At 41.4% G+C, this 25,006-nt stretch overlaps 1 protein-coding gene across 3 annotated transcripts in view; it reads left to right on the forward strand.

Moving 5' to 3' along the window:
• Positions 1-25,006, forward strand: part of BICC1 (BicC family RNA binding protein 1) — a 305,324-nt gene that overhangs the window by 50,127 nt on the left and 230,191 nt on the right. The gene's annotated exons all lie outside the window — the stretch shown is intronic.

The raw sequence follows: 25,006 nt of genomic DNA on the forward strand, positions 1-25,006 counted from the left end.
GAAATCTGTGGTAGCTTCTTTGACTAATCTATCAAAGGAGGGGGGAGATGGTGTTTTTAAAACGAAGTGTTGCTGTGTAATGCTGGTCCAGGTAAGTATCCAGGGCAAAGCTTGATTTTTCTCTTGCCTGCCTTTTAAATTTTTCTCCTTTTCCTGTTTTTCTTCCTTTTCCTCTCTACTCCTCTCTCTTTCTTCCCCCGTAAAGCAGGAGGAATGAGAAATGCATGAAAAATGTGCTGTTTAAATTTCCCATCTCTGAATGGAGAAGTGTGCATATATGAATGAAATTTCAATGAGTAAAAATGTAGAGTATTGCTTTTATTATCTTTTGGGGGTGTGAACATACTAATGCTAAGCTTACCTGTGTTGCCCTTTTTTGGATCTTAACTATCGATTGATTTTGTGATTTACACACATAAAACTGTTAACTATTGTGTGTATATGTATACATAAGTCTGATTTTAACCATATTAAAATGCATTAAAAATCTGTAAATGGTCAGTGATTAAAGTACTAATTCCAGGATATCCATTTCCCTGCAGCTGAGAGGGTCAATTAATAATCAGAATGTTACTTCGTAGCATTATAGAACAGATCTTTAATTAATAAATAAAATAGTTAACACACAAATGTGGGGACTTCCCTGGTGGTCCAGTGGTTAAGACTTCGCCTTCCAATGCGGGGGGTGCGGGTTCTATCCCTGGTCAGGGAGCTAAGATCCTACATGCCTTGTGGCCAAAAAATAAAACATAAAACAGAAGCAATATTACAACAAATTCAATGAAGACTTAAAAAAAAAATGCGGTCTTATAGCTGAAAGGTGTATTCTAATTTAATTGAATATTTCCAGGGAACTGAAGCCTATACTTTTAACTACCAAATCATTAAAAATTATATTTCAGCATATATTTTTCTGGTTGAAATGATAATGTGTGTTCATTATAGAAAAAGTTAAAAAGGAAGGGTAAGAAAAAAAAGTACCTCTATTTTTAACTCTTCAGCAATACTTTTTAGTGATAATCACTGTTAATCCTTGGTTTCTCTTTACATCTTTACATTTTTTTTCTGTGACTATATACATAGGCTTATGCACTTTAAAAATCAGTATCAGATTGAGCATATTGTAAAACATTTAAAAGTTGAAGTGCTTCTAAAATTTTTCATACACTTTTCTGCCTTCTTGAATACACTTTCTTGTTTTTTTTTAAGATTACGGTTTTGTACTGTAGCAAGTCTGCATTTTATTTGTATGTTTCCTGTTCCAGTGTTAGTATATATCCTGAAGTTAGGACCCTAATATGTCCTCCATTCTTCTACATTGTGGTGCACTGTGCTGTGACATCGTTTAGCAGGTAACTAAGCTTTTTAGGAATTTTGTTAAGAGTCAGTAAGATTCAGAGAGAGGACTTAAAGAATAAAGAGTAGAATCTCTTGCTGAGATTCATGGTTTTATTTCCATCAGTCTTCTTATGGGAGGCGGATTAATGGCTCCCCCGAAGACATCCATGTCCTAATCCCCAAACGTGTGAATATATTACCATATATGGCAAAGGGACTGTGCAGATGTGATTAACTTAAATTAAGGACCTTGAGCTGGGGAGATTGTCCTGGATTATCCAGTGGGCCCTGTGTAGTCATCAGGGTCCTTATAAGAAGGAAGGTCATAGTAACAGAGAAGGAGATGGGAGGATAGAAGCAGAGGTTGAAATGATATGCTTTGAAGATGAAGGAAGAGGCTGTGAGCCAAGGAATGTGGTGGATGGCCTCTAGTAACGGGAAAAGACAAGGGAATGATTCTCCCTAGAGCCTCCGGAAGGAACGTAGCCTGGCCAACGCTGTGGTTTTAGCCTGTAAGACCCATTTAGGATTTCTGACCTCTGGAACATCTAGATGATACATCTGTGTCGTTTTAAGCCACTGAGTTTGTGGTAATTTGTTACAGCAGCCATAGGAAACTATTGATAATATATCCCCCAAACGGTGAGGTTTTCGGAGGGCAGAACTGTATCTCTTACATTTTAAAATCCAGTACAGAATACAGCGCATGCTAACTAAAGGTACAAACAAAGGAAAGAGTGAACGAATAAGTAAATGAATACTGACTTCAACACTTGAATTTTTAAACTTATAGTCTAGGGGTTGTCAAAATTGACTGGAATGAAATCTTGAGGTAGTAGGTTTAAAAAAATAGCCTTCCCTAAATTTTGAGGAATTACTCACGGGTATCTGTTAATTCATTACAACTCAGTTGTGCTCAGGGATAAATTCCCTACTTAATTAAACAGTGCTTATGAGTTTTACAAAGCCCTTGCAGCACAACAAGTGAAACAGTTTTTTTTAAAACAAATTTATTTATTTATTTATTTTTGGCTGTGTTGGGTCCTTGTTGCTGCACACGGGCTTTCTCTAGTTGCGGTGAGCGGGGGCTACTCTTCGTTGCGGTGTGTGGGCTTCTCATTGCGGTGGCTTCTCTTGTTGCGGAGCACGAGCTCTTGGCATGCGGGCTTTAGTAGTTGTGGCACACGGGCTCAGTAGTTGTGGCTCATGGGCTCTAGAGTGCAGGCTCAGTAGTTGTGCACGGGCTTAGTTGCTCCGCAGCATGTGGGATCTTCCCGGCCCAGGGCTCGAACCTGTGTCCCCTGCATTGGCAGGCGGATTCTTAACCACTGCACCACCAGGGAAGTCCGTGAAACACTTTTTTCAGGGGAGAAAGTCACCTTAATAATGAATCTTCTCAAGTCTTACCAGGAAGTGGCCAGGGACATCGAGAACGGAGCTTACCTTCTCATTGCCAGCTGGTGCAGAAACACTATCAATAGCTTTAGCCGGAAAAAGACGCTCAAGACCTTCTCCTATTTCATAGGTCATTTGAATTAGCTAAGCAAAAAGTTCTATGTCCGTAGTAACCATCCATGCCCGTGAGATTCTGGCTGCCTAGAGAAGTAATGAACAGGCGACAGTGCCATCTTGACATGGCCATTCTTCCTGGCAGTCACACACTGCGCTGCCTCTGCTTGCTTTGTTGGAAGATAACCCTTTCCAGTCCATGTATTTATGAGCAAGGCACTTCCTTGGAACCTGTGTGTTTTCTTCTCTTGCTCAGTTTTAGAAGTTTGCTTACCTGGCACTTAAGTCTATGGCCAACTAGAAGTGGCACATTAGAAGCTTGGAGAAGGGATACTTAGGCCAGCTGCTCTGACATCGTCAGCATGAAACACAGTTGAAAACCTGACGGGAGGATTATAAAAAGGTGTAAAAACTGATAGTTGTCTGGGGCTGCTGCCACTCACATCTCCGGAGGCCGTGTAGCATTGTCATTCATGTTCATGGTGATGACCTGGGTTAGACCATGTCTCTTGTGCCTTGAAAGATGTGGAAAAAGTGTTTAACATGTTCATAGAACACGTTCTATACTCAGTGGTTAACTTAAATTTTGCTGTAGTTGTTTTGCTCAAGAGCATAAACTTTAGTGTTCTATGGTGACTCATTAAGTGCCATAAAGCTGAAGTTTTAGTGCAGCTCTCATGAGTCAGCCTTTACCATAAGCCCTCAAAAACAATTTGAACTTGGGAATTCCCTGGCGGTCCAGTTGTTAAGACTCCCCCCTTCCACTGCACGGGGCACGGGTTCGATCCCTGGTTGGGGAACTAAGATCCCGCATGCTGAGTGGCACGGCCAGAAAAAAAAAACAAAACTGAACTCTTTTCTCCCTTTAGGAGAGCTGTGAAGAGAAAGAAAAGTGATTTGTCGTTTCTTAAAAGAGAATATACATAATCTCTATAAATTATATATAATGATATATAAAAATATATAATATATGTATTTCCTTTTCCTCCCCCCGTAATTGGCTTATTTGACTTTGATGCTTCAGTATTTGACTGTTTTTTTTTTTTTTTAATTTATTTTTTTAAACTCTTGCTCAGTGCTATAACCAGAGTTGTATAGCCAACTAGGACCTAAGACAGCCGCTGGCAGTGGGAGATAGACAGATAAACGAATGGATAGTTTATAGTAGCATTTTTCAAGTTCTTAGTGTCCAAGGATCCCCTGACCACCTGTGCCTGGAGAGGTGCTGAAGGCTGCCCAGGGGAGGAGTTAACATCATCTGATTCTGAAGTGAGCTTCTTTAGAACATTCAGGCAGAGGCACCTTTTAGCGTAAAGGCTTGGATGTTAGAAAGGGTATGGTCTCCTCAGAGAATACTGAGAGGTGTTATGTGATCAAAATACTGCAGGGAGGAAACCTGGGGCAAAAAAAGAAAGAAAAGGTTAGTCTTCTTTCTTGGAGTGGGAATTTTGCAGCCAATGAGATTCTAATCCCAACAACTTTCTGGCCATGTGAGTTTCGGTAACGTACCCCATTCTCTACCTTGGTTTCCTCATCTGCACAATTAATGGTGCTAATAGTGTCACTCTCTAGGAGAGCTTTCATAAGGACTAGCAGAGAAGATATAGGAGCCTCTAGGACACTTCCTGGAATTAAGTCCTCTACATGGGATATCCCTCTTTTTCTTCAATCTCCTCAGGACCCCAGGCAACCATCCCTGGTACTTTCAGCAGGCCAGACCAGACTGGCAGGTGCCAAACAGAGCCCCAGACTTCTATGGGAAAAGTCTGGCTTGGGAATGCCCTTGCATAAGCAACATTTGGTTTGTTCCCTTCAAAGAGTTCCCCTTGAGAGCATCACACCGTAAACCTGAGTCAAATTTGTTCCAAGGCCTTCTAAATCTCATTCTGTATCACACAGCACTTATTTAAATGTTCCAGCGGGTTATCTCTTAACCCCAAAGTTTAAACTGAGAAATCCTTCTGGCAAGGGTGAAAGGAAAGGAAGAAGGGTTGCTGGCCAGCAAAAACAGAATAGAAAAGAAACTTGTGCAGAGATCGCCCACATCAGCACCCCACATCCACTCCAAGGAGGCAGGAGGTTTCTCAATCCCCAAAATCCAGCCAGGGATTTTTTTAGGTAAGGGTTGGTATTTTTTGTTTGTTTGTTTGTTTGTTATGATTTATTTTATTTTTGGCTGTGTTGGGTCTTCGTTGCTGTACGCAGGCTTTTTAGTTGCGGCGAGCGGGGGCTACTCTTTGTTGCGGTGCATGGGCTTCTCATTGCAGTGGCTTCTCTTGTTGCAGAGCACGGGCTTCAGTAGATGCGGCACGTGGGCTCAGTTGTTACGGCGCGTGGGCTCCGTTGTTACGGTGCGCAGGCTCAGTAGTTGCGGCGCACAGGCTTCGTTGCTCCATGGCATGTGGGATCTTCCCGGACCAGGGCTTGAACCCGGGTCCCCTGCATTGGCAGGTGGATTCTTAAGCACTGCGCCACCAGGGAAGTCCTAAGGGTTGGGCTTGGACTTCTTTATATTCTTTCCTACTCCTGGTGCTCCATCCCCTTCTCCCTGTCTCCCCTGCCCTCTCTCAGCTCAGTGGATTATCATAAAAGAGAGAGGTAGGAATCACATCTGACTACCTTTTGTCAGAACTACATGACAATACCGGGGCCTTCCTAAAGAAGGGGAATTTCACCCTAGAGCTGCTGGGCTGTGGGCTCACCAAGCAGTGAGAGGCAGAGACTGCTCAGGTTGCCCCTGTTTTTCTGTGTTCCTACGGAAGGATTTTTGCAAAAAGATGAGTCAAGACATTGCACTTCTTAGGTTATGCTTAAGAATTCTCAGTTTGGGCTTTAACATTTTTTTTTTTTTCCTTCTCCAAAAAGCACAGGTAGGGAAATAAACCTGGATGGGCTTGGTAAAAGAGCAGTACAAGTGCTCTTTTAACTTGAAAACAAGTGTTTTTCAAGTTACACTGAAAGAGGAAAAGAGCACCTCAAGTGAGTTAAGTGTAGAATACAGTTGATAGAGTTTATATAGCCAGTGGCATTCGTTTGGAGATGTTGTAGCTGAGCATTTGTCTACACAGTTTCCTGGAGGTTCTCCAGTCTCAACCTCTTTAATTACATAGTATTGCATTCTCCTACTCGTTGCTGTTCCCCTCAGCACCGGGAACAAGTGTCCATGTCATAACATTTAAATGTCTTGAGGGCTCTATACTGCAATTGAAATGGAATGTCAGGAATCCTTCTTGGGGGAGTATTTATTTTTTATGAGTATCCTTCAAACCTGTAGCCTTGGGAATTATAACTGTAGATGATTTCTTGATCCACTGCAGTAATGAGTAAAGAAACACATGACTGCTTAGCTCAAGAGCAATGATAAGATGAATGTTTATGTGTTTGTTGGTTCTGGGAAGCTCAAAGCGCCTTCGTAGGAAAATTTAGTTAAAAACAATAGTCGCAGCGTCTAGTTCTGATGGCAGAGTAGAGAAATTATCTTTGGCTAAGGTTATCTTCTATCTTGCCTTGTAACATTGAAATGCATGCTGGATCCAGCGTGATGCCCCGCATGTGCTTTTCCTGGCTTGCTGCTCTCGTAAGTTTGGCCCTGGTAGACTTAAAGGTTCTCCAAGTTGGCCAGCCCTCGTGATGAACTCTTTGAACGTGATAGGCTGGGGGCGATGGCAGGAGCAGCCAAGATAATTGGAGCTAGGATTCTGGTGTTGAAAGAGGATGAAGTGGAGCTATTCCGAACAGATGCGGAGTGACTTACTGCAATTGATCCCATCTTTGTAGGCTTCTTTTCAAACTTTTGAACTGCTTCTTACTTTGGCTTTGTGTGTTTATCTTTCCTTTAACTTTCTAGCCATACTAGATTTGAGCCAGCAGAACTTAGAATTCTTGCTTCATTTGTGCAAATACAGTTTGGAAACTTAAGGTTAGGAAAGTTATGTGTCAATAGAAAATTTAACTTAAACCATAACTGTGTGTGTATTTCCCAAACCTGAACCCATTTAACCTGGAATCACTAAGCCAACTAGTAATTGAGCATGGACCCAGCCTAAACAGAAACAAACGGGTAGCAACTGTAGTTTTGGTCAGACTCTTCCAGATGCTCTTGCTTTATGTGAATCATAAAGAAGGATCTGAATCACCTTTGTTTGTGAAATGTTTCATGACACCATTTCCGTTTTGGGTTTGTAAAAATACTGCTGCCGATTTTTTTTTGTTCTTCTTGCATAGAAAGATTTTCTTGACTCTGGCCATTTTCAGTACCCAGCAAAGGTATCCACTTCACCAATTTCTCACTTCTTTTACCTTCATCTGTCATATCTTTGTATCCAGGACATTCTAGATTTGTTTGTAAGCAGTACATTAAACAATTTGAATTGTGAATCTGACTTCCCAGGTTTTCTTTTTTAAAAATTTCTTCTTCATAGACTGAAAGTTTTTAAGAAGGCACTCTGGTTAGTTCTGAGCGGAGTAATGAGAATTCAGAGACTTGCATAATTTTATTGGAAGGAACCTTTGTCTTTCCACTGGGCCTATCAAAGGACCTAGCTAGTGGAAATGCTTAATTAAAAACTTGTTGCATAGAACTGATACAGCCAAGCAGTCCATTATTTTTATAGATGGTCTTGATGGAGATCAGATTTTTGGAGATTACCTAGAGGCAAGAATATATAACTGCTATGGGATTTTATTATTAATCTAATATGAAAACATTATTTGTCAATTTGAACAAATTTCATTAAAAATAATGTTATAATTCTTAATATATGCATAAAACTGAAAAGCACAAAAAGTCACCCTTAAACATTTATATCTCATATCTGTATCTGTAGATAGATATTTAGCATATATATTTATATTTAAAGATGTAGAGAAAACTAGAGGGACAGTATGTCAAAAAGGATTATCTCTGGTGTTGGGAAGTGTAAGAATAAACTGCCAGAGGAAGAAAACACCGTGCTGTACATAGCTGCCTGCCCCTCCGCCCCCGTTTTGGGAGGAGAGGAAGATAAAATGTGGTGAATGTTTTGATAGTGTGTTTTTCTGTTATTTTGTGGTATTCCATCCTATGGATGTTTGGTTTGTTTTGGTTATTTGGGGAGTGAGAGAGAAGATTTGGTGCTTACTCTTAATAATTCTTCATCAGGATTAATGGAAGGAAGCCCAAACAGATAATTCACATCTGACTTTGGATTCTGTATTATCTGAAGTTTTACCTCAAGCAAAATGACAACACAACACCTGGGTGTGGCTTGAATTTTGGAAACTGCGTGTTTTCCCTTCTCGGCTCCCTCCTGCTCTTATGATACTTTCTCTTCTCCCTTGCCTGCTTCCTCCAGTTGTAGGTGGGGCTGTCTTAGTGATCGTATAGTGATGCCCTGAGCTGATTGCCTTCCCATCTTCTCTGGCATTGGGTCCAGTTTATAGCATTTTTTTTTTAAATTATTTATTTATTTATTTATTTATTTATTTATTTATTTATTTATGGCTGCGTTGGGTCTTCGTTTCTGTGCGAGGGCTTTCTCTAGTTGTGGCAAGCGGGGGCCTCTCTTCATCGCGGTGCGCGGGCCTCTCACTATCGCGGCCTCTCTTGTTGTGGAGCACAGGCTCCAGACGCGCAGGCTCAGTAATTGTGGCTCACGGGCCCAGTTGCTCCGTGGCATGTGGGATCTTCCCAGACCAGGGCTCGAACCCGTGTCCCCTGCATTGGCAGGCAGATTCTCAACCACTGCGCCACCAGGGAAGCCCTATAGCATTTTTATAAGGCGTAGCTCAGTGTTGGCATGTGAAAGTAGTCAATGGATGTTTGTTCCATTAACTACTTTTCTTGCAAGAAGATGTAGCTAGATTGCTCATCAAAAGGTAACTAGAAAAAAAAAAAAAAGGTAACTAGACTCTGCATTTCAGTCATTGAAAAATCATATCTAGCCTTTGTCATTACTGAGGAGACTGGCTTTGTAAGGCGGAATCTCCTTGCAGCTCTTGAGCCCGTCTAGGCAGTTCTCAGCAGTTAGATGATAGAGCTGGACGAGAAGGCCTAGGCATTTCTGAGGCCCCAGTGGTCTGAAAGAGGTTTTGCTAACACTTCTAAACTAATTGGATGGTTTGTAATTTTTCGGTTCTTTTTTGAAGGTATTCATAACCTAACAGATAGCGTAGGTGAGGGCTGTAGGTTTCCTCTTCAACAGCCTTACTGCCAGGTAATGTGTAACCACTAAAAAAAATTTTACAAGGAATTCTGCCTCACATGCAAGTCCTTATTCATGAGCAGGGCCCAGTAATGCTGTTTAATAAGCTCAGTGAAGTCCTAGCTCTCTGTCCTTCTGGCACTCCTACAGTCCTTGTATGAGACGTTCCTTGAGCCAGAAAGGCAGTTGTGCAAGCAGCGTGACTGACTTCTGGTCAACCCTTACACTGGAAACCCTGAGCTGAGGGTCCTGACCCAGAGGGGCTGGGCCACTGGACTTTCTCAGTTCACGTGCTCTGTTTGGTCAAGGGTTGGAATACCCTACAGTCTTTGTAGTCAGTCCACATGTTAAAAACATCACTATTTCACCCATGAAAATATTTTTTAATGTTCATTTTGCTAACTAACAAAGCCTTTGGTATTTATGAAAGAGAAAGAAAGATTCAGACACCTACTGGCTGACCCTAGAGTGTGTCCTTCTAAGTGGAGGCTTTCAGATGCTAAGGAAACACGCCTGAGTGTTCTCAGCTGGAGTAATCAACCATTCCTGGGGTGTGGGTCAGAAACAGCCGATATGCATTTGTCACACGAGCTGTGCTGAAGTATTTAACATATAATTACAGACAACACAATAGGAGGATGTTTTGTGATTATTCTTTTATGTGAGAACCAGGTTGGGAGATGCATTTGGACACAAAAAAACTGAAATATAAGGAACATTTTTGTGGTTGATGGGAAAAATTGGAAACACATTTGACGTTAAGATGGGCTGGGAAAACCTGGACACATGGTTGCCAGAGAACAGGCCCTTTCAGTGCTTTTTCCTGGGCAGAGGCAACTTGGAAGTGAGATACAAACACAGAATGCAGTCTAATAAACTTCTTCTTTGCATAAAATAGAAATGCATACTGAAGCAAGGTATACTTATAAATACAAAGTTGATTTTATGTATGGATCACATATTAAAGTGTACATAACCCTTTCACCTTCAGCAACAGTTTTTAAACATTTGGTCTCATGACCCTTTTACATTTAAAAAATTATTTGAGGACCCCAAAAGAGATGTCATTTGTGTGGGTTATAGCTGTTGATACTGACTGTATTAGAAATTAACATTGAGGGACTTCCCTGGTGGTCCAGTGGTAAAGCATCCGCCTTAAAATGCAGGAGACGTGGGTTCGATCCCACGTCAGGGAACTAAGATCCTACATGCCGCGGGGCAACTGAGCCTGCGTGCCACAGCTACTGAGCTCACGTGCCTCAACGAGAGAGCCCATGTGCCGCAAACTGCAGAGCCCACGCGCCCTGGAACCCGTGCGCCACAACTACAGAGCGCACGCACCCTGGAGCCTGCGTGCTACAACTAGAGAGAAGCCTGTGCGCCGCAACAAAAGATCCCGCGTGTCTCAATGAAGATCCCGCAACTAAGACCCAATGCAGCCAAAAATAAATAAAAAATAAATAAATCTTTAAGAAAAAGAAAGAAATTAACACTGAGAAATTTTAATGTATTTATCAGTACATAGAGTTTAAATGTAAATTCTATGTTTAACAGAGTTTAACAGTTTATCAGAGTTTAAACATGACTCCAAACCCATTGCATATTAATTAAAAAATTTTTTTCATGAGAAATTCTGTCTTTTCCAAAACAAGACTTGCAGTGAGAAAGTGAGTGACATTGTTTTATATATATATATTTTTTAATTAATTTATTTTATTTTATTTATTTTTGGCTGCGTTGGGTCTTCGTTGCTGCACGCGGGCTTCCTCTAGTTACGGCGAGCAGGGGCTACTCTTCGTTGTGTTGCGGCGACCTCTCATTGCGGTGGCTTCTCTTGTTGCGGCGCACGGGCTCTAGGCACGTGGGCCTCAGCATTTGCAGCACGTTGGCTCAGTAGTTGTGGCTCCCGGGCTCTAGAGTGCAGGCTCAGTAGTTGTGGCACATGGGCTTAGTTGCTCTGCAGCATGGGGGATCTTCTGGGACCAGGGCTCGAACCCGTGTCCCCTGCATTGGCAGGCAGATTCTTAACCACTGCGCCACCAGGGAAGCCCTGTTTTATATTTTTGCAGATCTCTGTAGTATTTCAAGTACTGGGAAACAGCTGGATTCTAATGCCTGCTGTACTGGAAAATAGTTAGTAGTATTATGAAAATAGTTTTGATCTCTCAGACCTCCCACCCCCACTGCCCCTAGAAAGGATATCAAGGATCCCCAAGGGTCCTGACAACACTTTGAGAACTTCTGCTCCAAAGTTTCAACAAGTGCCCTCCCAACCACGACTTGATTTGGTCCTTATGCTCCCCCTGAGGCGTCAGTTATAGCTCCATTTTATAGTGGAGGAAAACTGAGGTTCCTGCAGGCCTACCCTTGAGTGCGCAGCATTGTGAAAGTTCCTCCGCTGCTAGTGTGGCCAATTTTTACTTTTATTGTTTTATTGACATATAGTTGATTTACAATGTTGTGTTAATTTCTGTTGTACAGCAAAGTGACCCAGTTATATATATATACATTCTTTTTCATATTCTTTTCCATTATGGGTTTATTGCAGGATATTGAATATAGTTCCCTGTGCTATACACTGAGACCTTGCTGTTTATCCTTTCTATATATAATAGTTTGCATCTGCTAACCCCAAACTCCCAATCCATTCCTCCCCCAGCCCCCCTTCCCCCTTGACAGCCACAAGTCTGATCTCTGTGTCTGTGAGTCTGTTTCTGTTTCGTGGATGTGTTCATTTGTGTCATATTTTAGATTCCACATATAAGTGATACCATATGGTATTTGTCTTTCTCTTTCTGACTTACTTCACTTAGTATGATAATCTCTAGTTGCAGCCATGTTGCTGCAAATGGCATTATTTCATTCTTTTTAATGGCTGAGTAGTATTCCATTGTATATATATACCAGATCTTCTTTATCCATTCATCTGTTGATGGACATTTAGGTTGTTTCCATGTCTTGGCTATTGTAAATAGTGCTGCTGTGAACATTGGGGTGCATGTACCTTTTCGAATTGTAGTTTTGTCCAGATCTATGCCCAGGGGTGGGATTGCTGAATCATATGGCAACTCTATTTTTAGTTTTTTGAGGAACCTTCATACTGTTTTCTGTAGCGGTGCAGCCAATTTTTAAATGAGGGTTTTCTGATGGTCCTGCTTGTGTGATTTGTTCTTTTTCAGTGTATGTCCTTGTTTACCATAACTTGTGTCTACCTTCTAATCAAACTTAGATTTCAGAGAGAGGGAAGCATTCACCATTATTGGGGCAACTTCATGATAAGAGATGAGTTGTTTGCAGAGAGTTATTGCTTTGGGTGATTTTCCAAACGTTCGTATATGAAGTTTTCACTGTAATATTTTAATGCTTGATGACCACTTATGATAAAAACACAGGGTACTATTTACTATGGTTTTTTGAGTGTGTGCTTTAAATAGGTTATTTCAGGGCAGTCATTTTACTTTCTCACCTTATGTGGATTATGTTTCACACCTTAGAAAGGAGAGTGGACTTGGCCGAGTGTCACCTAGCCCTAATTAACTATATTTATACTCTCCACAAACTTGTGCCGTCTATGGAGGTCAAAGCAAGTCTCTCTCCCAAGCCTTTCAGGAACAAATCTGTTGTATAGGATCTGTGTTTTGAAATTTTAAACTCGCAGTAGACTTTTTGTTCCATGTACTATTCTTTTAATAGTCAGTGAAAATGAATTGTGAGGAAAGTGAAAATTGCTAGAAAAGCAGCAAAGATGGGTCCCAATTTTTACTATTATTCCATGTACATATGACTACCCTTTCAAGTTTCTGTAAGAGTTTCTAAGTGCTTACCCTCAATTCTGTATTATTCAGTGTCATCGCCTTGCTGTCTGGGAGCAGACCACACTTCAAGTAGCACCCATGTCCATTATAACCGCTGTGCCTTCTCACGTAGTTCAAACCTGGATTTTAGTCATTTTACATCCTGCTTTCCATCCTTAACCTCAGTTTAAACTAGAGAATTCTTATATATTCTTCTCTGCCTTCTCAAATAATATTTAAATAGTGTTGTACCTTGGAAATGATGTTGCAAAAGTAAGGTATGTATATTCAAAGTATATTATTAAAAAGGATCACTGCTGTTCCCAAAATATACTCAAACTTAAGTTCAAATAACATTGTTCTGGACCTTATTTTCTCACTGAACAAGATACCAGCACTGGCTTACTAGTTTGAGGGGGACAAAATAACAAGTTAGCGAGAGAAAGAGGTTATCCCAGATGGCTTGAGTTAAGGGAAGGAATGAGTGGTTGCTTATTTTTTCTTTACGGGGTTCTTAGAGTCATTTTACTGAAGACTTGTGGGTGAGGGGAGCAGCACAGGTACAGTCGGTCAGAAGGGGCCGCAGCTGAGAAAAAGAGGGCAAACAGAATCCAACAGGTCGGCCAGGGCTAGAGGAGGATCTAGCAGATAGAGAGAGATGAGATTGGTTTCCCAGCTCTCAGCTGGAGCTGTGATTGTCACGGTCAGGGCTGGGATTTCTCTGGGCACTTAACCATTTACTGGGTGCCAACCACAACCATGTGCCAGGCAGGAGCTGGTTTCTTTTCATGGAACCTCAGTTCATCCTCATGACAGATCCAAGAAGGCGGATAAGAGGACCGTGAAGCCCACGGAGGTAAAGTATTTGTTCAGGGACACACAGCTAGGGAGCAGTGAGGCTGGGATTGGAACCCACGTCAGCGTGATGCCACAGCCTCTTGCTCTTCCCAGATCAGCTGCAAATTGAAAAGATCAGGAGGTGAGACTGACGTGGGCCCACCCGAGAGCTGGAGCATGTGGGTGCTTACTCGCTCCAGTATAGTTTCCTACCAATTCCTCCAGTACTTCTCCAGATAAAGAAGCTGGATAATGAAGTATCTGTTTCCAGAAACATTTTGAAGGAAATCAGAGAGAAGCCAAAAGGGACTTAAGTTTCTCCAGAGAGGAAGTTGAGAAACTCAAGGATAGCAAACCACTAATGCCAGATGTTATTTATCCTAAGGTTTTTGGCTACGTTGCAATACTTTCTGGATCTCTGCTAGTTCTCTGCAATCTTTCTGAAGCTGCTTTGAGTTTTAAAAATATACGTACCTGAATTTGAAACCGTGGTCCTTTAATCCAAAATATGCTCTTAAAACCCTAAATTCTTTGTAATAACAATGGTGGAAGCACAGAAGGAATCACTCCAAATGATTATTTGAAGTAGTATTTTATTCCAAGTGGAAAAAATATTTCTGAATTGGCAACTGTTTCAGCTAGAGTAAGCTGTGTTTTTGCTTTAAAGAAAGATTACATTTAGTGCTCCCTTACTACATACACATGGAATGTTTTCTACTTAAATGTTTAATTATTGTTCCTTAATGGAAGGCCCAAAGGAGGTTTCACTGTAGCTGTCTTTGACTTTTCTACCTAAGTGATAACAAAAGCTTTTATATTCAGTCATAAGGCAACAAATAACGACCTAGTCCCCTGTAATGGGTATGGAGAGGTGGATGTGGGAGGCTAAGGACAGCTAAAATGTTCTCTTATAAAAAGGACTATTGATTTGTGACCTCAGTTCCCTAATTATGCTTTTTTCCCTGTATGACATTTTCAGTAACATTCCAACTTTAATATCTTTACTTTTGATCATTTTTTTCTTTTCATTTAGAGAGTGTTTTCAAGTTACTATTTTTTGTTCCTGAGACTTGAGTCAGAGAATCTCTTCGAATTGTTTGCTTTGTTTTTTCTACCAGAACATTCTGCAGCCTGCCTCTCTATTCCCCAATACAATCCAACAGCCCGTGGTTTAGCGCCCACATTGTATTCCAATACACTTCCCTAATTGATAGAAAACTTGGAATGGATTATTCCGCTTAATCTCTTTCTCTTCTTAATAAGGAGGGATGCAGAAACTTTTCTTTTTGACTCAGGCTGTTGAAAATGTTCCTAAAATAATAGCCCACATTCTTGCCTCTGTGAGCACAGTGGAAATGATTGCCTCCCGATGGCCGAAAACTTTGTAGTGTTTGAGAGCGGCTTTTCCTGATACCACTTCTCCTTAAATGTGTGGGAAATGGAGATTTGAAAGGAGTGGAGGTAAACAGCTTCTGGCGTAGTTGCCAGAGGCCAGGGGTCCGGTTGCTGTGTCCCCGTCCCCTCCCTCCGAGAGGAGCTCAGGATCCTGTGGGAGCCGGGCTGCCCTCCCCCATGCGTGGGGGAGTGACAAGCGTGCAGGATTCTCTCCGCGCCCCCGTGCTGCTCCTCACCGAGCGCCAGAGTCCACTCTGCTCTTGTGCACGTGGAGGAGGGGGGGCCTACCTCGGCAGTGCCTCTTAAGACCCTGAACGGCCAGGAAGTGGCTGTTTTGCAGTAAATCCTCATGGTACCTACATTTCTTGAGTCGATTCCTCATGGAAGTTCTGGCTGATGAGGACCTGCTGCGGCACCCAGAGCTCCCCTCACACTGTCCCACTGATGGTCGACCCCTCCGAGCCCCGCCGTGCTCCCCTGGGACCCGAGGCCTTAACTGCTGCCCTGACTCGGTCATGCCTCTGGCTTCACTGGAACTCTCCTTACAGCAGGTTTGAAAGTGAAGCTTAGTGGGTAAGCTTCCATGGTGGGAATGAGCTGCTCCCTGCTGGAGAGAAGACACTTTGACCCGACTCTCAGGTTTTGCCGGGGTGGTCTCACACCCGTGGTTAAAAGGAGAACTTTCCTTCCTAAGGAGTAGTTGTCTGTGTGTGGGCGCTCATTGGTGGCCAGCGCCGTAACAGGGGTGATCCATGTAGCAGTGGTCACACCCCAGAGCCTGGCCTGGCGGGGAAGAGCGTTTCCCTGGCTGCACTGCTCTTGTTATACAGTCCATCCCAGGCAGAGAAATTCAGGGCTGTCACTGAATGTCATCCTCTCATTGCCAGGTGATTATTTCCTTCTCTCAGGAGGGAGGTTGAGTGGGAAGTGCTCATTCCTAAGCCTTCCTGATGTTTCAAGTGATGGGAGTTTTCTAATTCCCCACCCCTGAGCCGGTTGTGAAGCGCGGGCACCTCCCCATTGCCACCTAACCTGCTTCTGGATGCCTCAGCCCCGTCGGTTGAGTCGGTGTGTTCTCAGAGGGAATGCAGGCTAACTTAGCTTAAAGGGAGTATGATTAGAAAGGTAAGTCTACAGAGCAAAGAAAGCCCTGGATGTTTTCCACAGTATAAAAGAACAGCCTTTTGGATTATCCATTATTTTGGATAATAGGCCGTTTACACTGTCGCTCACTCTTTTTTTTTTCTTTAAATTAATTAATTTTTTTTGGCTGCGTTGGGTCTTCACTGCTGTGCGTGGGCTTTCTCTAGTTGCGGTGAGCGGGGGCTACTCTTCGTTGCGGTGCGCGGGCTTGTCATTGCAGTGGCTTCTCTTGTTGCGGAGCACAGGCTCTAGGAGTGCGGGCTCAGTAGTTGTGACTCGTGGGCTCTAGAGTGCAGGCTCAGTAGTTGTGGCGCACGGGCTTAGTTGCTCCGTGGCATATGGGATCTTCCCGGACCAGGGCTCGAACCCATGTCCCCTGCATTGGCAGGCAGATTCTTTTTTTTTTTTTTTTCTTAAGATCTTTATTGGAGTATAATTGCTTTACAATGGTGTGTTAGTTTCTGCTTTATAACAAAGTGAATCAGCCACACATATACAAATATCCCCATATCCCCTTCCTCTTGCGTCTCCCTCCCACCCTCCCTATCCCACCCCTCTAGGTGGTCACAAAGCACCGAGCTGATCTCCCTGTGCTATGCGGCTGCTTCCCACTAGCTACCTATTTTACGTTTGGTAGTGCATATATGTCCATGCCACTCTCTCACTTCGTCCCAGCTTACCCTTCCTCCTCCCCGTGTCCTCAAGTCCATTCTCTACGTCTTCATCTTTATTCCTGTCCTGCCCCTAGGTTCTTCCGAACCATTTTTTTTTTTTTTTTTTTTTAAATTTTAGATTCCATGTGGCAGGCGGATTCTTAACCGCTGCGCCACCAGGGAAGTCACTGTCGCTCACTCTTAATCACTCCAGTTGAGTTCCATGGCTATGTGAGAACTGATTCTATTATATTTTTCTCTGAGTTTTATGCTCTGGATTTTTTGGCACTCCCTGCCACCAGCCTCTCCTTCCCAGCGTCAAGCAACATTTCCATTAAATTTGAAAACCTCTTCCGAATGGAGTACATACAAGAGAAATGAACCTCAGTGTATAACAGAGGTGGTGGTTTTTCAAGTTCAAACAGTGTGAGAGGAATTTTGTGTCTGCTTAGGATGGGAGTAAGAACAGAAGAATTTATGTGACAGCTATTGTATTTGATTCTAGGAAAGGTTTTAATCAGGGAGAGAGATGTGGTATTCAGAGTTTGAAGTTGTGCACAGAAAGTTCCTACAAGTGTCCTAGAGTTTTAATTTGTTTGGTTTGTTTCTTTTTTAAAATTGAGGTATAGTTTACATGTAACATTGTATTAGTTTCAGGTGTACAACATAATGATGTGGTATTTGTATATATTGTGAAATGATCACCACAATACGTCTAGTTAACATCTGTCACTATACATAGCTACAAAAAAATTTTTTTAAATAAAATTTATTTATTTATTTATTTACGGCTGTGTTGGGTCTTCGTTGCTGCGCGCGGGCTTTTCTCTAGTTGTGGTGAGTGGGGGCTACTCATCATTGCGGTGTGCAGGCCTTAGAGCGTGTGGGCTTCAGTAGTTGTGGCACATGGGCTCAGTAGTTCTGGCTCACGGGCTCTAGAGCGCAGGCTCAGTAGCTGTGGCGCACGGGCTTAGTTGCTCCGCGGCATGTGGGATCTTCCTGGACCAGGGCTCGAACCTGTGTCTCCTGCATTGGCAGCAGGATTCTTAACCATTGCACCACCAGGGAAATCCCAGATTTTTTTTTCTTGTGAGAAGGACTTTTAAGATCTATTCTCTTAGAAACTTTCAAATATGCAATACAGTATTATTAACTGTAGTCACTATGCTGTATTATTTTCCTTTTAGAAAATAAATGGTAACTTTATTTCTTGTCCTAAAAATCAGTAAAATCTTTCTACTGTTCATACTTATTAATTACAGGAGGAATAAGAATCTCTTTATAGTCTTGTTTTTATAAGGATAATGCAAAATCTTGGATAATTGTGCTTAATAATATTGAAGGTTTGGAAATTCCTTGGCAGTGCAGTGGTTAGGACTCCACGTTTCCACCACAGGGGCATGGGTTCGATCCCTGCTCTGGGAACTAAGATCCCGCATGCCACATGGCATGGTCAAAAAAATAAAAAAATAAATATTGAAGATTTCATATGTTGAGGCATCTTTTGAAGTGTTAATTGAACTATTTTTAATAATGGTGCTTTCCTAAATTCGAGTACTTCACAGAGCCACAAAAAACCTAAGTGGTAGTGGTAATATTTGTATTTAGAATATTTATCAGTTTATTATAATATTGTTATTCATGATCAACTTCTTTATCATCATAGGTATACATGTTTAATACTGTTTTAAAATACCTTGTTTCTCTTAATCCACAGATATTGATTGATATGGTTCTTGGGAGCATATATGAAAAATACTCCAAGTTTTTTAAAGAGGATATTTCAACTTTTCATGTGCCTCTTTGTGGTGTGGTGTGATGATGTTATATATTCCTATTCAATTACCGTCTATTTAGATGTCTCAAAGGCCACTTGTATTTGCTTCCGATTGCTTCTGTAATAAACTGCCACAAACTTGGTGGTTTAAAACAACACTAAATTATTATCTTACAGTTCTGGAGGTCAGAAGTCCAAAATAGACCTCTCTGGCCTAAAAATCAATGCTTCGGCAGGGCTGTGTTACTTCCAGTGGCTCTGGAAGAATCCCTTCCAGAGGAGAGAGGGGGAGAATCCCTTTCCTTGCCTCTCCCGGCTTCTAGAGGCTGCCTGCGTTCTGTTCCTTGGGTCACGGCGCCTTCCATCTTTAAAGCCAGCAGAGAAACCTCGTCAAATCTCTGACACTAACTCTTCCATCTTTTAAGGACCTTTGTGATTACACTGGGCCCACTCAGAGAATCAAGGATAATCTCCTTATTTTAACTCAGCTGTTAGCAACCCTAATCCCATCTGCAGCCCTTATTCTCCTTCCCCCTGTAACCTGATCTATTCACAGGTTTCAGTGATCAGGATATGGGGGCCATTATCCTGCCTATCGTACCACTTAAACTGCACGTAGCCAACACAAAATTCAGTTTTCCTACCCTAAACTTAGTCTTCCTCTGTTCTGTGTCTTAGTAAATCACTCCACTATCAGTTGAGCAAATAGATACCTCAGAGTTATCTTTGATTCCATCTTTTGTTTTCTTAATATGTAATCTGTCATCAACTTTGTGTATTTTGCTTCCAAGATAGCTTTCAGATCAAAGAAAGACATCTGTCTCTGCCATACCTATACTAGGGTACCTTTTAAGAGTAGGTACCCTAGTATAGTAGGAACTTCCTAACTACTCTCCCAGTATGTTTTTTTTTTTCTTTTCTGCTTTATTGAGGTATGATTGTCGCATAAAAATTGTGCAGTTGGTCCTCTGTATCCACAGGTTCACATCACGGATTTAACCAAACGCAGACTGAAAATATTTGTAAAATAATTCCAGAAAGTTCCCAAAAAGCAAAACTTGAATTTGCAGCTTGCAGGCAACTATTTATATAGCATTTACATTGTATTAGGTATTACAAGTAGTCTAGAGATGACATAAATATATTGGAGGATGCATTAGGTTACGTGCAAATACTATGCCATTTTATATAAGGGGCTTGAGCATCTGTGGATTTTGGTATTGGCAGGGGTCCTGGAACCAATCTCCCTATTGATACCGAGGGGTGACTGTATATATTGAGGTTGTACAACATGATTATTTTTTTAAAGTGTATAGCATTTGGGTATATTCTTTTGACCTCTAGACGTTTTCCACACTTTAGCTAGAGTGGTCCTTAAAAATGCAAATATGCTAGTGTCATTTCTCTTCTTAAAAGCTTCAAGACAAAAAAAAGTCTGTGATGTGGCCTCAAGATTGATCCCGTCATTCTCTGTGGTCCTCTTTCCAGTTCCCACTCTGCCTCAGGGCCTTTATGTGGACTCTTCTCTCTGCTGTGAAGCTCTCCCATCTCCCTGACTGCTCATCACCTTTGCTTTGTTAACTCACGTTCATTCTTCATATTTTGATCAATACCCTTCCTTACAGAAAACCTTCCTTGTGCTCTTTGCTCTGTGTCAAGGACTCCAGCTGAGTGTTCTCAGACTTGCCTGTAGTTTTTCTTCATAGCTGTTGTCACAGTTTGCAATTTGAACTATTTTCTTGAGTAGTTAAGTATCTCTACTCTGAATGTAAACACAAAACTGTCATATACACACCACACACGTGTACACACATAATTTTTCAGTAACTGTTCTTAGCTCTGCTATGTTGAAATTCCCTTTTCTGCGCGGTAGAATATAACATATTCCTGAATGATGTTTCAATCAGATATTATAACTTTCCATTCTCATTTCTGTGTTTAAGTCTCAATCTTGTTCTTTTTACATCTTTTGTTTTCAGATCAGGAATGGGAAGAAATAACTTCTTCCTCCATGAATTCTAGTCTCCTTAAAATGTGTGACCATCGCTGTGTTCTCAGTCCCCCTTTTGTATTCCCCGGGGTTGGGTGGATGGTATGATGCAGGGCGGAGTTAAGGTCGGTCCTGGTGTCTCTTAGTAAAATCTGGGAGGAGGGCTTCCCCAATATCTGGTGCTTTGCAGGCTGCCCTCTGAACATGTACTGTGGTGTACTTATCTCTGGGCCTTAGCCATAATTTAGGATTCAGGGATCATTGCCATGATGCTATTACGTAATTTCTCTTTGTGATTGTTAATTAATTTCTCTCTCCTTTATTGGGCAGTAAGGTTCATGGGTAGTAATCATACCTGTTTTTCCTCTTTGTTTATTTCTCAGCGTGGGTGACCAACTATTCCAACTATTAGTTTAGGACTGAAGAGTTTCTGAGGAAATAGGACTTTCAGTGCTAAAAATGGGAAACTCCCGGGCAAATTGGGGTGAATTAGTGTATTTCAGTGTTTTCTTAGCATAGTGACTGACAAAGTGGGTATAAAACGGTTTTTGAATAAATGAGTACATAAGAGTTTGACAAAGGCTAACGTGATTGCAAGATGTTTGCAAGTGTTTCTGCTTCACTCAGTTAATAAATATTCAGAATAAATACAGCTAGTCATTGTGCAACCTCACCTGTACAGTTATTAATTTCCTTCACCTTAGATCTCTAGCTTACAGTTGTACTTGGCAAGTGTTAATGAGTTATAGAGGTAGAGTATGAAAAGTGGAATTCAGTTGACTCAATGCTTTGTGAAGCAGATCAGTAATTTGTGATATTAAATAAGACTGGAGTCATGTGTTTATATAGCATTTTTTTCTTTTGATTTTGAAGAGTGTTTTGCATTAGCAAATAAGGATCAGGTAGTCTGAGTGGTCTGTTCCTATCCAGGACCGTATGCCATAACTCTTTGTGTGGTCATTTTGAAATCCAGTTTTAAAAAAATCAGCTATGATTCTGTTTTCTCAATAATTACTATTAACTGATTAGTTCATTTAATCATCAAAACTCTAGACAATGTAGGTAGCATTCCACCAATGTGACAGATAATGATATATTTCAGAGAGGTGGTTAAGACGTATTGTTACTATATATTAACAGACATACAACTTTTGTTCTGAAAGGTAGGGGTTGGTATGCTACACACAAAATACACAATATTGTTGATATTCATTTACTCCAGTTAAGCTTTATCATTTAAGAGATATCCTCACCTTATTATTTAAATTTTTCTGAAAATATAAAATGAGTTTATACATGCTAGTAATCAAAATGTAGTCACATGCAATTTTCTCTATGAGGATTAAATACTCTTAAGTAGAGTAACTAAAAAAATGCTAGTTATTTCTTTTATTCTTTGGTTTCTTAACCCATTTATTCATTCATCCACCCATCCATCCATTTAATGTGTTTTATATGTCTGCTGTATTTCAGATATGTAGATTGGGGGATTGATGGGTAAAAAAATAAAGTGATTAAAATCCAATTTCTGTCTGGGTGAAATTCAAGGTCTATAGTTGAATGTTCTTGGTAACTCCTACTGACAAGCAGTTAGCTTCACAAATATTTGCTGAGTACTTAGTGTCAGACTCTGTTGTTAGGTGCCTGAAATACAATGTGAAAAAGATCACAGATTTCCTACACTCACATGTCATATAGTAGATGTAGACACACACATACACTATACACAAACATATGCACACTACACACTATATATGTGTGGTTCGGGTTTTTCTGCAACCCGAACTAACTTTTTGGCCAACTCAATATATGCAAGTACCTATATTTGTAGAGGTATAGAAGCATGCAGTTGCATACAAACATGTATATATCATTTGGAAATTGTGTGTGTGTGTGTGTTTGTGTGTGTGTGTGTTCACTCAGTTGAGGTTGACTTCAGCAAGCAGGCATCAACCAAACATTTTTAACTTGCAGCCAGGGTCTTCTCTGGTCGTTTGCCCACTGCTTCTCTGTGGGAGAGACACAGGGATCTGCCAGTCAGCCTCTTCACAGCTATGGGTTTTATTTGTGTGTATTGTGCAGAAGAATGTTACCCCGGTGGCCTAATTAAGACCTCATGAATAGTGAGTGCCACATGGCTCATGTATAATTTGTGTCTCATGAATACTTAGTGTGCCTCAGGTGCCTTCTGCACATTTAGTGCCTTAGTGCCTTATGAATATTAGCTGTCTTTTGCATATTTAGTGTTTCATGAATTTTAGGTGTCTTTTGGTCCTTCCATCCCTTTCTGTGTTCACATGCAAATGTTCAACTTTGTCGTGTCTCATTACTTATCTATGCTTAACACATCTGAGGAGTTTTATCTATGCATCTATTTTCTTGTGTTATTGAGCAGAATTTCCAGCCCTTTTGAGCAGAATTGAATTTTCTCAAACAATACAGTAGGTGTACATCACAGATGTCCAGTTGTAAAGTTCCCTGAGCCTTGTACCAGAAGCTTCAGGGAAAAGAAAAATATTTTTTTTATTGTTTTTTTTTCTTTTTTTAATTTATTTTTTATTGAAGTGTAGTTGAATTACAGTGTTGTGTTCATTACTGCTGTACAGCAACAGACTCAGTTGTACAAATGTATATTCTTTTTCATATTCTTCTCCATTATGGTTTATCACAGGATATTGAATATAGTTCCCTGTGCTATGCAGTAGGGCCTTGTTGTTTATCCATCCTATATATCACAGTTTGCATCTTCTAATCCCAAACTCCCAATCCAACCCTCTTCCACCCCCCAACCCCCTTGGAAAAATATTTTTCATATTCGAAATTTCAGGTCAGTATCATGAAGTTTGTGGACGGAGGTGGCAATGCTGTTGGAAACTCCTTTCTGTCTTCAGGGTTTTGAATTTGGACTTGCCAGTTTTATTCCTCTGTGTTGTAAACATTTTTAATATAGTATGGTCCAAAGTTATAGTGTATGGAAATGTTATTTTGTAAGAAAAAGCGTTAGACTAAGGTAAATAGGTTTTGGGTGGCTAAGAAGCTCCATTTCATTCTGACCAAGAGTTAGATATTCATGATCTAACTCCTGGCCTTTGAGTAAACCTGGGAGCATGTTTAAGGTTAGCAGTAATTGATAGGATTGTTTGCATTTTCTGTGTATTGTGGGAAGTAGTTCATTCCTTTTCATTAATAACTGGTCAGGTGTCTCCTCTGCCACCTTCAGAGAGGAGCTCCTCTAGATTGTTTGGGAAGCCATCTTTGAACAGACTCCCCAGCCCCCACATATACTACCTAGAGAAGTGGTTGTATACAGTAGAAGGGCTTTTCCAGGGACTTCTCTGGTGGTCCAGTGGTGAGGAATCCGCCTTCCAAGAGCAGAGGACGTGAGTTTGATCCCTGGTCAGGGAACTAAGATCCCACATGCCTTGGGGCAACTAAGCCCGCGCGCCACAACTACTGAGCTCGTGCGCCTCAATGAGGGAGCCTGTGCGCTGCAAACTACAGAGTCCACGTGCTCTGGAGCCCGAGCGCCACGACTAGGGAGAGAAAACCCGCATGCCACAACTAGAGAGAAGCCAACGCGCCGCAATGAAAGATCCCGCACACCTCATTGAAGACCCCGCATGCTGCAACTAAGACCCAATGTAGGCAAAAAAATAAAGAAAATAAATAAATTTTTTAAAAATTAAAAAAAAGAAGAAATTTGCCTTTTTTTTAAAAAAAGGTGCTTTTCCAAAGTGATTGAAACCAAATAAACTTGGATAAATTGGGGAAATCATCAAAAAATATACACATATTATAAATATTTTATTATACCCTTAAAATATAAATATCCATTTACTTTTTTTTATTTTTTGTTACAGGGCCAAGGCCTTTTCTGAATATGAGGGATTAGAAACAGTCACATTTTTTAGGATTATTTATTTGACAGACATTTGGGAACAAATACAGCTGGGTCTTGGTAACAGACAACAGAGTTGATGGGAGCGGAGGTGCCCAGGGTGCACGCGTGTATCTCATCAGCCTCGAGGGTTCAGGGTCCTCTAGTGCGTGGGTCCCTTCATCTCGCAGAAGGGCGGGGAGAGCGATGGAGATGTGGAGGTTGATTAGGAGAGCTGCTCCTATTGGTGTGACACCTTCAGTTCTCTTTTATGTCTAACTTGAATTTCAAGCTGAGCTTCTCTGCTCCAAGTCAGAGACAGAGCAGGTGAGAAGTGCATTTCTTGTATCGGAGGCTCCCCTTTGTGTTATTCTGGAGCCGCCTAAACAGGCAGGGCCTGGCAGCCTGAGCAGTGGTGCCCAGCGGACCCAGCTCCAGAGGGCACGGGCCCCACGTGTGTCCTGTGTGGGAAGAGCGGATCCCGTGACTCCTGACGCTGCTTTGAATACGC

This window comes from Balaenoptera acutorostrata, chromosome 16 (genome assembly GCF_949987535.1).
Source record: "Balaenoptera acutorostrata chromosome 16, mBalAcu1.1, whole genome shotgun sequence".
NCBI classification, from domain to species: Eukaryota; Metazoa; Chordata; class Mammalia; order Artiodactyla; family Balaenopteridae; genus Balaenoptera; species Balaenoptera acutorostrata.